Below are 15,350 nucleotides of genomic sequence, written 5' to 3'. Positions count from 1 at the left end.
AAGACTTCATAGTTTGGCCTGCTATGTGTATGCTAGAGAAAAATTTCAGCAATTTTTAGCAACATACACCCTTTTAAAAATCCGGACACAAATAGTACTGTTTAATTAAGTTTTATACCTTCTCTAGTTGACCTGAAATGGAAAACTTGATACCATTTAAAAAAAAATCTGTTTACTTTCTTTGATAGCTTGGATACACTTACGCTATTTTGATTTGGTTAAATTTTAAGAGCAGAAGTAGCCCCGAAAGTTTAAACATAATACCTTCAGTCGTGCTTGGGATACTGCTGAGATGCCGTATTGGGATTTAGCATTAACACAGTGCATTTCGATTTAATCTTAAGGCAACATTTAGTTTTTAAACATAATGGGTAAATGGAAGGGTAGGCAAAGAGAGGGTGGGCGTGGTAGGGGGGGAGTGAAAGGGGGATTAGTTGCCCTCCAATTACTTTCGACTATTAAAAAGGGCATCAGCCCCTCCTATTTTCAATCGAATGAGCGGTTTTCGAGGTTCCCACGACAACTCCTTCAATACGAAGTGCCCTGGTCTAAACAACAACAAAAAAAATAATACATTATACCGACATCGATCTTTACTATAAAAATGGCAAGCCTTCCAATCAATTTCGACTATTAAAAAGGCCACTAGGCCTTTGGATTTCACATCGAATGAACCCTTTTCGACTATTTAAAGGGCACTAGCCCTTTCAATTTTCAATCGAATGAGCCCTTTTTGATGTTTTTACAACACCGCTTTCTATAAAAACCTTACATGCTCCCATGGCATAACTTACAACCCTTGCCCTGAGGGTTGTTGGGGAGGGGGGATGGGTTGTCATCCTTAAACACCTAATTTCTAAAATTTTCAACTTCACTATCTAAGAATTTCGATTGGATGTGTTTGGGGAAGAGATGGGCTTGAGAGGGAGGTTAGTTACCCTCAAATCACTTTTGACTATTAAAAAGGGCACTAGCCCTTTGAATTTCCAATCGAATGAGCCCTTTTTAAGTTTCTAGGACAAAGATTTTAATAAAAACTTTATATGCCCCCAAGGCATAAATCATAACCCTTGCCCTGAAGAATGTGGGGGGAGTGTCCTGCTCAAAGGTATAATTTCCTGAACTTTAAACTGTATGGGACAAAATGGCTATCTAAAAATTTTGATTGGATGTGTTTGGGGAAATCGTGAGCGTGGAAGGGGGGTTAGTTGCCCCCCAATCACTTTCGACTATTGAAAAGGTCTCTAGTCATTTCAATTTCCAATCGAATGAGTCCTTCTTGAAACTTCTACGACAACGCGTTCAATAAAAACCTTATATGCCCCCAGGGCATAACTTACCACCATTGCCCTGAGGGCTGGGGCGGAGTGTCCTCCTCAAAAACATAATTTCTATTTGGAAATCCAAAACACTGAACAAAATGGCTATCTAAAGATTTTGATTGGATGTGTTTGGGGAAAAGGTGGGCAAGAAAGGGGGGGGGGGGCTAGTTTCCCTCAAATCACTTTTGACTATTAAAAGGGCACTAGACCTTTGAATTTCCAATCGAATGAGCCCTTTTTCAAGTTTCTACGACAAAGATTTGAATAAAAATTTATATACCCCAAGGCATAACTTATAACCCTTGCCCTGAAGACTGGGGGGGGGGGGGAGTGTCCTGCTCAAAGTTATAATTTTCTGAACTTTAACTGCGTGGAACAAAATGGCTATCTCAAAATTTTGATTGGATGTGTTGGGGGAAATGGTGGACGTGGAAGGGGTGTTAGGTGCCTTCCAATTACTTTTGACTGTTAAAATGGGCACTAGCCATTTCAATTTCTAATTGAATGATTCCTTTTTGAAGTTTTTACGACAACGCGTTCTATAAAAACTTTATATGCCCCCAGGGCGTAACTTACAACCCTTGTCCTGAGGGCTGTGAGGGGGTTGTCATCCTCAAAGACCTAATTTACAGAACTTAAAACTAAGTTGAATAAAATGGCTATCTCAAAATTTTGATTGAATGTGTTTTGGGGAAAAGGTGGGCATGAGAGTGGGGTTAGTTGCCCTCCAATAACTTTCGACTATTAAAAAGGGCATTAGCCCTTTGAATTTCCAATCGAATGAGCCTTTTTTGAAGTTTCTACGACGACGCCGTCTATAAAAACCTTAGATGTCCCCAGGGCGTAACTTACAACCCTTGCCCTAAAGGCTGTGGGGGAGTGTCCTCCTCAAAAAAAAAAAATTCTACCTGGAAATCAACTACGCTGAACAAAATGGCTATCTCAAAATTTTGATGGGATGTGTTTGGGGGAATGGTGGGTGTGGGGGGGGGGCTAGTTGTCCTCCAATCACTTTCGATTTTAAAAAGGGCACTAGCCCTTTGAATTTCCAATCGAATGAGCCATTTTTGAAGTTACTACGACAACGCCTTCTATGAAGACCTTATATGCCCCCAGGGCATAACTTACAACCCTTGCCCTGAAGGCTGTGGGGGAGTGTCCTCCTCAAAAACATAATGTCTGTCTGGAAATCAACTACGCTGAACAAAATGGCTATCTCAAAATTTTGATTGGATGGTTTTCGTGGAATGGTGGGCGTGGAAGGGGTGTTAGTTGCCTTCCAATCATTTTCGACTATTAAAAAGCGCACATGCCACTCCAATTCCCAATTGAGTGAGGCTTTTTCGAAGTTCCTACGACAGCTTCCCTGATACGAAGTGCCCTGCTCTAAAGGGGAAAAAATGATACATTGTGCCATCATCGTTCTTATATGCCCTCAGGGCATAACTTAATACCCTTGTCCCGAGGGTTGTGTGGGAGTGTCCTCCTCAAAAACATATTTTCTACCAGGAAATCAACTACGCTGAACAAATGACTATATCAAAATTTTGATTGGATGTGATTAGGGGAATGATCGGCGTTGGGGGGAGGGGGGCTAGTTGCCCTCCAATCACTTTCGACTATTAAAAAGGGCAATAGCCTTTGAATTTTCAATCGAATGAGCCTTTTTTGAAGTTTTTACGACAACGCTTCCTATAGAAACCTTACATACCCCCAGGGCATAACTTAAAACCCTTGCCGCGAGGGTTGTGGGGGAATTTCCTGCTCAAAAACATATTTTCTATCTTGAATCAACTACGCTGAACAAAATGGCTATCTCAAAATTTTGATTGGATATGTTTGGGGAAATGATACGCGTGGGGGAGCTAGTTGCCCTCCAATCACTTTCGACTATTAAAAAGGGCACTAGCCCTTTGAATTTCCAATCGAATGAGCCTTTTTTGACTTTTCTACGACAACGCCCTCTATAAAAAACCTGATATGCCCCCAGGGCATAACTTAAAAACCTTGTCCCGAGGGTTGTGGGGGAGTATCCTCCTCAAAAACATATTTTCTATTTGGAAATGAACTATGCTGAACAAAATGGGTATCTTAAAATTTTGATTGAATGTGTTTGGGGGAATGATGGGCGTGGGGAGGGGCTAGTGGACCTCCAATCAGTTTCGACTATTAAAAAGGGCACAAGCCACTCCAATTTCCAATTAAATGAGCCCTTTTCAAAGTTTCTACGACAATTTCTTCGATACGAAGTGCCCTGCTCTAAAGCGAAAAACTAATAAATGCTACATTGTGCCAACATCGTTCTTATATGCCCTCAGGACATAACTTAAAACCCCTGCCCTGAGGGTTGTGGGGGAGGGTCCTCAAAAACATATTTTCTATTTGGAAATCAACTACGCTGAACAAAATGGTTATCTCAAAATTTTGATTGGATGTGTTTGGGGGAATGATGGGCCGGGGGGGGGGGGAGGCTAGTTGCCCTCCAATCTCTATCGACTATTAATAAGGGCACCAGCCACTCTAATTTTTAATCGAAAGAGCCCTTTTCGAAGTTTCTACGACAACCCATTCGATACGAAGTGCCCGGGTATGGAGGAAAAATAATAATACATTGTGCCCACACCGTTCTTTACTTAGGCAGCGCGATCGCGCTTCCTTTGATTGCAAATTTTCGCTTCGCGGGCCTTCCTATTGACATTATACAACTGGTTATGCTCACTGATTATGTTCCGCGTAGAGAGTCACTTTTATCTAACAAAAAATTAAACTAATTCAAAACTTTTCAGGTATTTTTCATGTTTGAACTAAAACGTTATAATTATTTTTCAGGCACCATAAATATTTTTGTAGTTTACATAATGACTTTAGCGATCCTGAACTGACGTATGCTTTACGGGATTTTATTCTTTTAGTATAACAACATTTGTAGACGTGTTTTTTTTAACTTCGAAATTTTTTCAAGGGGTATGAAATGAAAATAGTATGACGTGGCACTCCGCGTCAAATAAGCTTCAAACTTTTGGTTTTCTTTTTTAAGATTTTTGAATTGTTGTAATCACTTTTCAAAATATATAAAAATCTTGTTGCAATTACCATTTTTTTTGCTCTTTAGGAATTTAATGTAAAATTTTCACGCATGAAGATCTTCAATTTTTCCAGATAAGTGTGACAAGTGTGATAACATTAATGCAACACTGATATATTTAATATGACGTCGCTCACACTTTTTTTTCTTAATTTATGGCTCTTAACGATTTTTCTCAAACTTCTGACCCATCTAGATCGTTTTATTTAGGCCAGAATGTCCCAGGATGCCAATTTTCCCAAACAAATATGAAGCCATTTTCGAGAAAAAATAAATAAATACATAAATTATAGAAGAAAAAGAGCCTAAACTATAGAAGAAAAAGAGAAGACCTGATCCAGATTTTCAAATCAAGAAAGGATCTAGATAGAACCAAGTTCAAAAAATACTGCCGTAGTCAAACTAATGTCTATACTAGGGGTCATTCTGCAAAAATGCAGAAACAAACAGCACAAACTAGACAGAGCTCTTTTTCTGGTCAGTTATCAAACAGTTCGTGGTAACGAACTGTAAGTAAGGAGCGACCCGGCTCAATGGTAACCGAAACTCTAGAAAATGGGTTTTTGATACCAATAGATATATCAAAAGAATCAGATTTCAATGCTGATTTCAAATATATGACTTTCATCAAGTTTAGAGCTACCCATCAAAAGTTACGCGCCTGAGAAAATTTGACTGATTTTCGAAAAAAGGGGGAAAGACCTCCTAAAAGCTGTAGAACCTTAATGAACACTACACAATCATATTCAGCATATCAGAGAATCGTACCGTAGAGGTTTCGAGCTCCTATCTACAAAAATGTGGAATTTTACATTTTTTGCCAGAAGAAAGATCACAGATGCGTGTTTATTTGTTTGTTTGTTTGTTTGTTGTTTTTTTTTTTTCTCAGGAGTGATCGTATCGACCAATTGGTCCTAGAATATCGTGGGAGGGCGCATTTGAACGGAAATTAAAAGTTCTAATGCCCTTTTTAAGTGACAAAAAAAATGGAGGGCAACTAGGCCCCCTCCCACGCTTATTTTTTTACCAAAGTCACCCGATCAAAATTTTGAGATAGCCATTTTGTTCAGCATGGTCGAAAATATCATAAATATGTCTTTTGGGATGATTTAATCCCCCGAAGTACCCAGAGGGAGGGCTAAAAGATATGAACTTTACCCAATGTTAACATATAGTATTGGTTATTCGGAAGTATACAGAAGTTTTCATGAGTTTTTTTTTCTGCTAGTGGGAGGGAAGGGTGGGTCGGGGGTTATGTTGGAGGATCTGTTCATGAAGGAAGTTTTCATGGGGGAAGGGAAATCGCCAGGAAGGGGGCGCCGGACTTGCCAGCATTATTTATTGGTTATTGGGAAGTATACAACCATTTTCAGGAAGGATTTTTTCTGGAGGGGGGCTAGAGGAGGGAGGCACTCTGGAGAATCTTTCCGTGGAGGATGTTTCTTTGGGGTAAGAAACATTTCTATGAAGGGGGCGCCGGATTTCCAAGCATTATTTAAAAAACGATCAGAAATTAAATAAAAAAAAAAAAAATTTTTTTCAACTGAAATGTAAGAAGGAATATTAGAAATTAAAACCAACATAAATTATAACGTATGTGAGGGGGTTCTCCCCCAAGTCAATAACTCGCTCTTTACGCTACAGTTTTTTTTTTTATTGCTTTCAAAAGAGATATCTATTATAATTAAAAGTCCTTTGTGATTAAAGGGTTTGTGAATAAAATTTTTTTTTAAATTTTAAAGTAAAGAGCGTGGTATTGACTAAGGGCAGAACCCCCTCATATACGTAATAACATATACGTAATAAAAAAAACAATAAAAAAACAAGCGATGCGGCTCAATAGTGATCGAAACTTTCAAAAACGGAATTTTGATGTCAATAAATGTATCAAAAGAATGGGCTTATAATGCTATTCTAAATATTTAAATTTTATTAAGTTTAGTATTACTCATCAAAGGCAACAAGCCTGAGGAAATTTACTCGATTTTTTAAAGAGGGGGAAACATCCCCTACAAGTGAAAGAATTTTAATGAAAATCACAATGTCAGATTCAGCGTATCAGAAAACCCTATTACATAGGTTTCAAGCTCATATCTGCAAAAATCTGCAACTTTGAATTTTTGCCAGAAGAAAAATATACGAATATAGAAGTTAGTTACGTAAGTTAATTTGTAAAGACATTCATTTAGCAAAAGAAAAGTAAAATTTTTATGCAAATAAAAGCTGCATTAACTAAAAAACGATCAGAAATTAAATAAAAAAAACAAGTTTTTTAAACTGAAAGTAAGGAGCGACATTAAAACTTAAAACGAACAGAAATTATTCCGTATATGAAAGGGGCTGTCCCCTCCTCAACGCCTCGCTCTTTATTCCGTATATGAAAGGGGCTGTCCCCTCCTCAACGCCTCGCTCTTTACGCTAAAGTTTTTTATTGTTTTAAAAAAAAATTGTGAGACAGAGTCAAACTTTAGCGTAAAGAGCGAGGCGTTGAGGAGGGGACAGCCCCTTTCATATACGGAATAAAGAGCGAGGCGTTGAGGAGGGGACAGCCCCTTTCATATACGGAATAATTTCTGTTCGTTTTAAGTTTTAATGTCGCTCCTTACTTTCAGTTTAAAAAACTTGTTTTTTTATTTAATAGTAGTTAAAGACTGGAACTCGTTACCCGAAGATGTAGTGTCAGCACCAACTCTAAACAGCTTCAAAAACCGTCTTGACAAGCATCTACAGAAAGAAGTGTTTATTCATAATACATAAAATACAAAAGTGATATGACATATATATATGATAATATATCATATATATCATACACAAAAGTGATATGACATATATATATATATATATATATATATATATATATATATATATATATATATATATATATATATATATATATATATATATATATATATATATATATATATATATATATATATATATATATATATATATATATATATATATATATATATATATATATATATATATATATATATATATATATATATATATATATATATATATATATATATATATATATATATATATATATACATACATACTAACGACTCACCGCAGCACCAAGCCGCCTGAGGCCAACACTGCTACGCACGCTCCTCCTCCACCCCAATCTATTCAAAGCCTCCCTTTTTACACCCGCCCACGAAGCTCCCATTTCCTTTAAATCTTTCTTTATGACGTCCTCCCACCCCAGACGGGGACGGCCTGCTTTCCGTTTAGCCCTAGATGGTTGGCCGAAAAGAACAATCTTCGGCAATCTGTCATCCTTCATCCGTACAACGTGCCCTAGCCACTTAAGTCTTTCTTTCATTATAGCTCTAGAGAGCGGTATTGAACCACATTTTTCGTACAGCCTATTGTTTGAAATACGGTCAGTCAGCCGGGTACCCAGAACAATCCGTAAGCAATTTCTCTGGAAAACATTTAGCAAATTTTCATCCTCTTTTCGGGACGTCCATGCTTAAGAGCCATATTTGACTACTGTCATCGTTGTAGCTTCTAATATTCTAATCTTGGCTTGCAGGCTTATCTTCCTACTCTTCCAGACTTTTTTTAACTATGAAAAAACACCCTGAGCCTTAAATATTCTATATTTAACATCTTCACTGCTCCCATCATCTTTACTAATAATACTACCAAGGTAAGTGAAGCTGCCCACCTGATCAATCTTTTCATTACCCAACGTCACCTTTTCATCTTCACTTATTCCTAGCCTTAGTGACTTAGCCTTCCTAACATTAATTTTCAAACCAATTCTAGCACCCTGAACTCGAAAAACCTCTAAAACTTCATTCAGTTTGCTCACGCTTTCATCTAGGATGCTTAAATCATCAGCAAAATCCAAGTCCAGGAGACTTTTCCTCCCCATTTCATTCCTTGGTCTCCCATTGCCTTTCCTGTGCTCCTTAAAACAAAGTCCATCAAAAAATCCATATAAAGGGGGATAGAACACAACCCTGCTTAACTCCTGATTTAATAAAAAACCAGCTGCTAACCTGATTTCCTACCTTAACCGCAGCAGTGTTATTCTCGTACATAGAACTAATCACTATAATGTATTTGTCTGGTATACCAAACAAGCATAAAACCTTTACTAAAGCTCTTCTATTAACAGAATCGAACGCTTGCACATAATCTATAAAACTGAGGACCAAAGGTGTTTGAAAACTCAGGCACTTCTCAATTATTAGCCTAATAGTGAAAATTTGTTCGACACATCCTCTACCTTTTCTAAAACTGCACTGCTCTTCTTTTAAAACTTTGTCTACGGCATCTCTCAGTCTAAAAAGTATCATATTACTAAGTAATTTGCTACCTACAGAGACCAGACTAATGCCTCGATAATTACCACACTCACTTTTATCACCTTTCTTATAAAGTGGATTAATTTAGGTTTTCCTAAAATCGTTAGGTACTTCCCCTTCTTCAAAAATCATATTCATAATCTTCAGTAACTTATTTCTGACCTCAGAGCAACCATATTTAAGAGACTCATTTACCACCCTATCAGCGCCTAGAGTCTTATTATTTTTTAATCCTTTTAGTACTGTTGCTAATTCCTCCTCACAAAACAAATCTTCCTTAACATCCAAGGTATCACAAACTTTTTCATTTTTCTCTATATCTTTTCGTGCAACTCTATCTCGGTTAAGCAAATTCTCAAACTGTTCGGCCCATCTCTCTTTAGTTGTTTCCTTATCGCTAATTGCGGCCCCATTCCTGTCTTTAACTGGTCCAATTCCGGATTGACTCCTCCCTCTCAATTTGTTAGCGTGCCAGTACAATATTTTACTATTATGTTGTCTAGCTGCATCTTCCAGATCCTCGGAAATTTTATCCATGGCCTCCACTTCACACCTCCTTAGTTCATATTTTAACGCTTTCTCCATTTTGTTTAGATTTCTTTTGTTTTCATACCACCTATCACTCAGATAATTCTTGTACAAGTCCTTTCTCCTTTCTATTAAAAATAAAGATTTTTCACTAATATTCTTAGTTGCAGTTCTAGCTTTCTTCCCTAATACACCTTTAGCAACTTCATAAATTATTTTTCTAAAACTATTCCAATCATTTTCCACATTATCAAACTTTATACTCTTAAGTTTAGTATTCAACTGTTCCTGGAAAGTTTCTCTTAAATTCTCATCCTGAAGTCTACCAACATCATAACTTCCCGGAGGTAGTTACCCTTCTGATATCTCAGCTTTAAATTAACCCTTGACACTATTAGATGGTGATCTTTACTTTTAACATCAATAACAGCACTCATATATATCCTACTATCTTGTATTGATCCTGCCAGTCTTCGATCTCCTATAACATAATCAATAAGGTTTGCTATCTTATCATTACATGAATACCATGTTAATTTATGAACCAATTTATGACCAAACGCCGCATTGTTTATAACTTGATGGTTAAACCTACATAATTTCAAATGTCTTTATCAATTACTATTCTCTTTTAATACACAAAATTTACCTAGGCTAGGATACCATCTATCCCTATTTCTACGAACCTGGGAATTAAAATATCCTAGTAATAACATCATATTTCTACCCGGGACCCTGTCTATTTGCTCCTGTAACAGTAAATAAAATTCATTTGAGTCACTAGTATCTCCGTCAGTCAGTTGTACAGGGGCGTATACTACTATAACTGATACCCTGAACTTTCTAGTCATAAAATGAGCAATTAGTATTCTATTATTAACACTTTCCCAGCCTAAACAAGTTTTAGCAGCTTCCTTATTCATCATGAGCCATTCTCCCTGTCTATGTACCCCATCCTTCCTGCCTGAGTAAACAAATTCTATATCACCTAATTTCACGCTTCCTCCCCTGGGATATGAGTTTCTGAAATTCATAATATATCCAGTTTGAATCGTCTGGATTCGCCAGTCAAAATGTCGATACAATAGTCATCTTTTAATGTTGTAACATTCCAAGGTCCAATCTTCAAGTTCTTTAAATCATTGAAATTATTTTCGCCTCAGGAAAAGCACTGATCCCGGATACCAGTGCAGGACAGGGATCACATATTTTTTCAAGTCTACACCAAAGTGCTTAAACCGGCTTATAACCGGACAGCAAGAAGTCCCTGGGACCTCCATGAATGGAGGCTTTTTGCAATCCTGGGCCCATCTTGGCACAACCTGGTTTTCAGCACTCTGCGAAGCTATCAACAAGAGTCGAAATCCTGCACAGACAGTGTCAAGCCTATTACCTCCGACTCATTATATATTCATGCCTACAAATATTATGCTACTACGGAGAGGCAACCCATTATAGATAAATTATCTAGGAAGAGGTTTTTCAGCCCAAACACGCCCATCAAAATATATCAAGCCCAGAAAAATTGTCCATTAGTCAGAATCCCGTGCGAATGCTGTGTCGTTTACTAGGCTTAAATTTCCTCGAGGGGCGCCCCTCCTCAAGTGGGAATAGAGTTGACCGCAAGGTCCCCAGTCTTGCAGGTACCCCGAATAGGTCGAGGCAGCCCTTTACAGAGGCCGTTGTCCATAGATCTGGATCTTACGCCCTGCCCCAGTTGTCCTTCTATAGAGGATCCTCCCGCGATGTTGTTCCGCATCACCATGCAATTTAACCTATTACTGATAGAAGGTTTGCAACTCATGGGACTTGTGGACAAACCAGTGGGCCCTTTTGAGTGTACATTTGAGGGGCCTTCTTCCTCCTCCGCCTGTATTTATGACCCCGGGAGAGGGTGCCCCAGTTTCTATTATGGCCCCCCAGGGACAAGGTCCCCCCTTGGTCTGTGCCTCCTATGGAGGTACCCTACATATCTGTAGAGCGTTCCTCTAGCGCTGCCTGGGGACACGCTGAATGGCCTGGGGGAGGCCAGGAACACAAAAAATGAAATTAATCAAAAATATTATTTTTCCTTTAAACATGAAAAATTGTATAGTTCTCTGTATAACTTTTAAATCACCATACTATTATACAGAAGTATGAATAAAGTTGTACAGATGTCTTTTCGGTTTTCTTGTTTAATATAACTAAACAGTAGCTTGAAAAAGTAATGTCTATCCGAATTTATTGATTTACTCCAACATTAGCCTGTAAAACTAATGTAAAACTAATATAAAGCTAATATCTAGCCTAATTTATTTATTTACTTCATCATTAGCTTGTAAAACTAATGTCTAGCCTAATTTATTGATTTACTTCAACATTAGCTTGTAAAACTAATGTAAAAAACTAATGTAAAATTAATGTCTGGCCTAATTTATTGATTCACTTCAACATTAGCTTGCAAAACTAATGAGTGTGGTGAGGAAAGGGCAAGGGGGTAGTGTGGAAATAATTGGTCTGTTTTAAACAAAATAAATCAAGATACACCCTTCCCTTGGTCTCCTCCTTTGTATCAGCCACCCTCATTATAAGGATCTTTGCTTTATGTTAATTATAAATATATATATATATATATATATATATATATATATATATATATATATATATATATATATATATATATATATATATATATATATATATATATATATATATATATATATATATATATATATATATATATATATATATATATATATATATATATATATATATATATATATATATATATATATATATATATATATATATATATATATATATATATATATATATATATATATATATATATATATATATATTATATATATACGACTTTATTACGATACGATTTTATTAAGCTGAAAAAATTTATTTTCACTATGTTTGATAACCTAAAACCTTAGGGGGGTCAGAACTCTGAAACAAGACCCCCTATACCCCATTATTACTTTTTTTCAACTTCTTGACTTGAATTAGATCCTAGCATTCAAACGTTAAGTTTTTTGCCATTAAAATATTGTTCACGCAGTAAATTAGTCACACTTACTTTCTTTGTTTTTGAAAAATATCAGAGGAAGAAATTTTATTATGACTCAATAATTGCGATTTTTTACTTATGGAACGGCTGGCACTATTAATGTCCATTTGCAAATCAGCGGTCGTGAGGGAAGCGCTGGAAGATCCCTGGTCTTCATGCGCTCGAGACGAAAATTCACCATCAAGGCCAAGATCATTCATTAAGATATATAAATCAATGTTGGGGGGAGCTATTGTGTCATCATCTCCAAAACAGTCATTCAACAGGTTATCAATGTAATTATCTGCTTTGTTGATATTGTCAGACTCCTTATAATTGATATCACCATTCCTAGTTTTTTTGACCGCGTCGATGAATCATTGGGCTAGAATTAAAAAAATGTTTAAATGCTAATTTATGTTAAAGTTTCTGAAAATTATGTTCAAATTTCCAAGCTCAAGAAACAATTCTAAGTTCAAAAAATAAAAACTATCTGTTCAAAACAAAATTCTAGGTTTAAAAAAAAAATGCCACTACAAAGAATATTTTTTTTAATAGAAAAAATCACGATTGACAAATTTATAACATCGTCATTTTGTACTTTTAAAATATCACAGGTGATTTTTGTTGTTATAAGTATATTTAACGCGATTTTAAGACATGAAAAAAAGTTGAAAAAGTAATTCAGTTTCGAAGTTCAATAAAAAAACTAAGTAAAAAATAGTCACTACAAACATTATTTTTCTAACAGACAAAACCACGACTGACATCTATATCATCATTATTCTGTATTTTAAAAGTATCACAAGTGATTTTTTTTATTATAAGTATATTTAATGTGATTTTAAAACATGAAATAATAATCGGTTAAAAAATTTAGGTAAAAAAAAAGAAGTTACCCCCCTAAAAATTTGACCCTACCCCCCTCTGCCACCCCCGCCCCTACCTCCGTGGGGTATGGAGCCCCCTGTCCTGTTTATTACGATACTATATCTATCCATTTCTCGTTCACAACCAGAAAAATATTTTAATGGAGAGATGGACCCTGTCGTACTCATAATACATACTCTACTAATGTTTATGTTAGGGCTTGGGTTCAAAAATGATCCATAGACCGAATACAGAAGTTTGAGAATAACTATTAGGGACGGGTGTTTTTTAAAAATAATGATTATATATGATGTACAAAACATAAAATTAAGTAAATGCTCATTAATGTTGCTCTTTACCGTCTACTGAAGGTCCAGGTTCAAAATATTCCACGGACAGAATTCAATAGCTCAAGAATAGCTAGTAGGGAGGGATGATTTCAAAACTATGATGATATACATACAATTTACTAACTGCTGTAAATGTCATTTGATAAACCGAAATCAGATGCGGATCCAGGACTTTTTAGGGGGAGGGGGTGCAAAATAGGTTGATCTGATAAACTTGCGTCAGGAGCAAGTTTAATTAACGCAAACTTGCGTTAATTAAGTAAATTACACTACTTCAGACGACTTAGGGGGAGGGCACCCCCCTCACCCCTCCCGTGGATCCGCCACTGACCGAAACTGCATAAGAAACAGTCCTCATCCGCTAAGAATACAACAAAAATGTCTAGATCACTAACCTCTTGTACATTAGAGTCCTTGTTAAGATTCCTTTTATTAAACATTCTCTTAGATTAAGCTCACTTCATCTAATGAAAATAACTTGGACGGTCATTCTTTTAGATCAAACTATTTATCTGAGATGTCTTACACAATAGGGTACTGTGCGCTTGAAATGACGGCATTGTTTCAGAAAGAATATCTGACATGTATTTCCAAGAATTTTCTTATCGCCCCAGAAATTGCGATAACGCTGCATGTGCCCATGTAACCATTGAAGTATTTCACTGAGAATATACGCATATATTGTTCCCAGGAAATGTTAAGTCTCTAATAGAAGTTTTTAGCAGGATACGAGGGATTAGCAACTCCAATAGCACATTAGGATATGCATTTGCTCGGAATGATGGGATGTGTGTGTGCTCGGAATGATATAGGCCCACTCGGAATCATGGGATATGAGCCCGCTCAGAGTAATCGATGGGATGCTACTGACCCCCAGACTCTGGGGGATTTTTCCATCTCAAAGACTAATTTTGAACAAATGGCTATCTCTAAATTTTTATCTGATGCATTTTGAATCGTATCTGCCGTCTGATCACTTTGAATAGTAAAAAAAGTACTAGAACCTCTTATTACCAATCAAATGAGCCCACTCTGAAATTTATACGATCACCCTCTCTATTGAAACTTTATATGTTCCCAAGACATAACGTAAAACCCTTGCCCTGAGGGCTGTGGGTGGGGGAGGGGATTGTGATTCTCCAAGACATAACTCCCTGATCTTTTACTAAGCTGAAAAAAACTGGCTACCTCAAAATTTTTATTGGATGAGTTTGGGGAAATGGTGGGCGTGCGAGGGGGTTATTTGCACTCTAATCACTTTTGAATATTAAAAGGGGTACTAGCCCTTCAATTTCCAAACGAATGAGCCTTTTTAGAAGTTTCTACGAAAAAAAAATGGCCATCTCAAAATTTCTATCAGATGCACTTCGGGTAAATACGAGGTGTGTCTATGTGGGGGGTCTACACCCTCCGATCACTCTGAATCTTAAAGATGGCAATAGTACTTCTGATTACCAATCCAATGAGCCCCCTCCAAAGTTTATACGATCACCCTTTCTTTATAAAACTTAAATACCCCCGGGACGTAACTTACAACTCTTGCCCTGAGGGCTTAGGGGTGGTTGTCATCCTCAAAGTCATAATTTCTGGACGTCTCATCTACGTAAAAAAAAAATGGCTATCTCAAAATTTTGATTGGATGAGTTTGGGAAAATCGTGGTCGTGGGAGGTGGGTTAGTTGCCCTCCAATCACTTTTGATTATTAAAAAGGGCACTAGTCTTTTCAATTTCCAATCGAAATAGCCCCTTTTTAAGTTTCTATGACAATTCCTTCGATACGAAGTGCCCTGGTCTAACCAAACAAAAAAAAGTAATACATTGTGCCCACAT

Source organism: Artemia sp. Qi Xiang Cuo, chromosome 2 (genome assembly GCF_049724085.1).
Source record: "Artemia sp. Qi Xiang Cuo chromosome 2, ASM4972408v1, whole genome shotgun sequence".
In the NCBI taxonomy this organism is placed as follows: domain Eukaryota; kingdom Metazoa; phylum Arthropoda; class Branchiopoda; order Anostraca; family Artemiidae; genus Artemia; species Artemia sp. Qi Xiang Cuo.
This window is presented reverse-complemented; position numbering follows the sequence as displayed.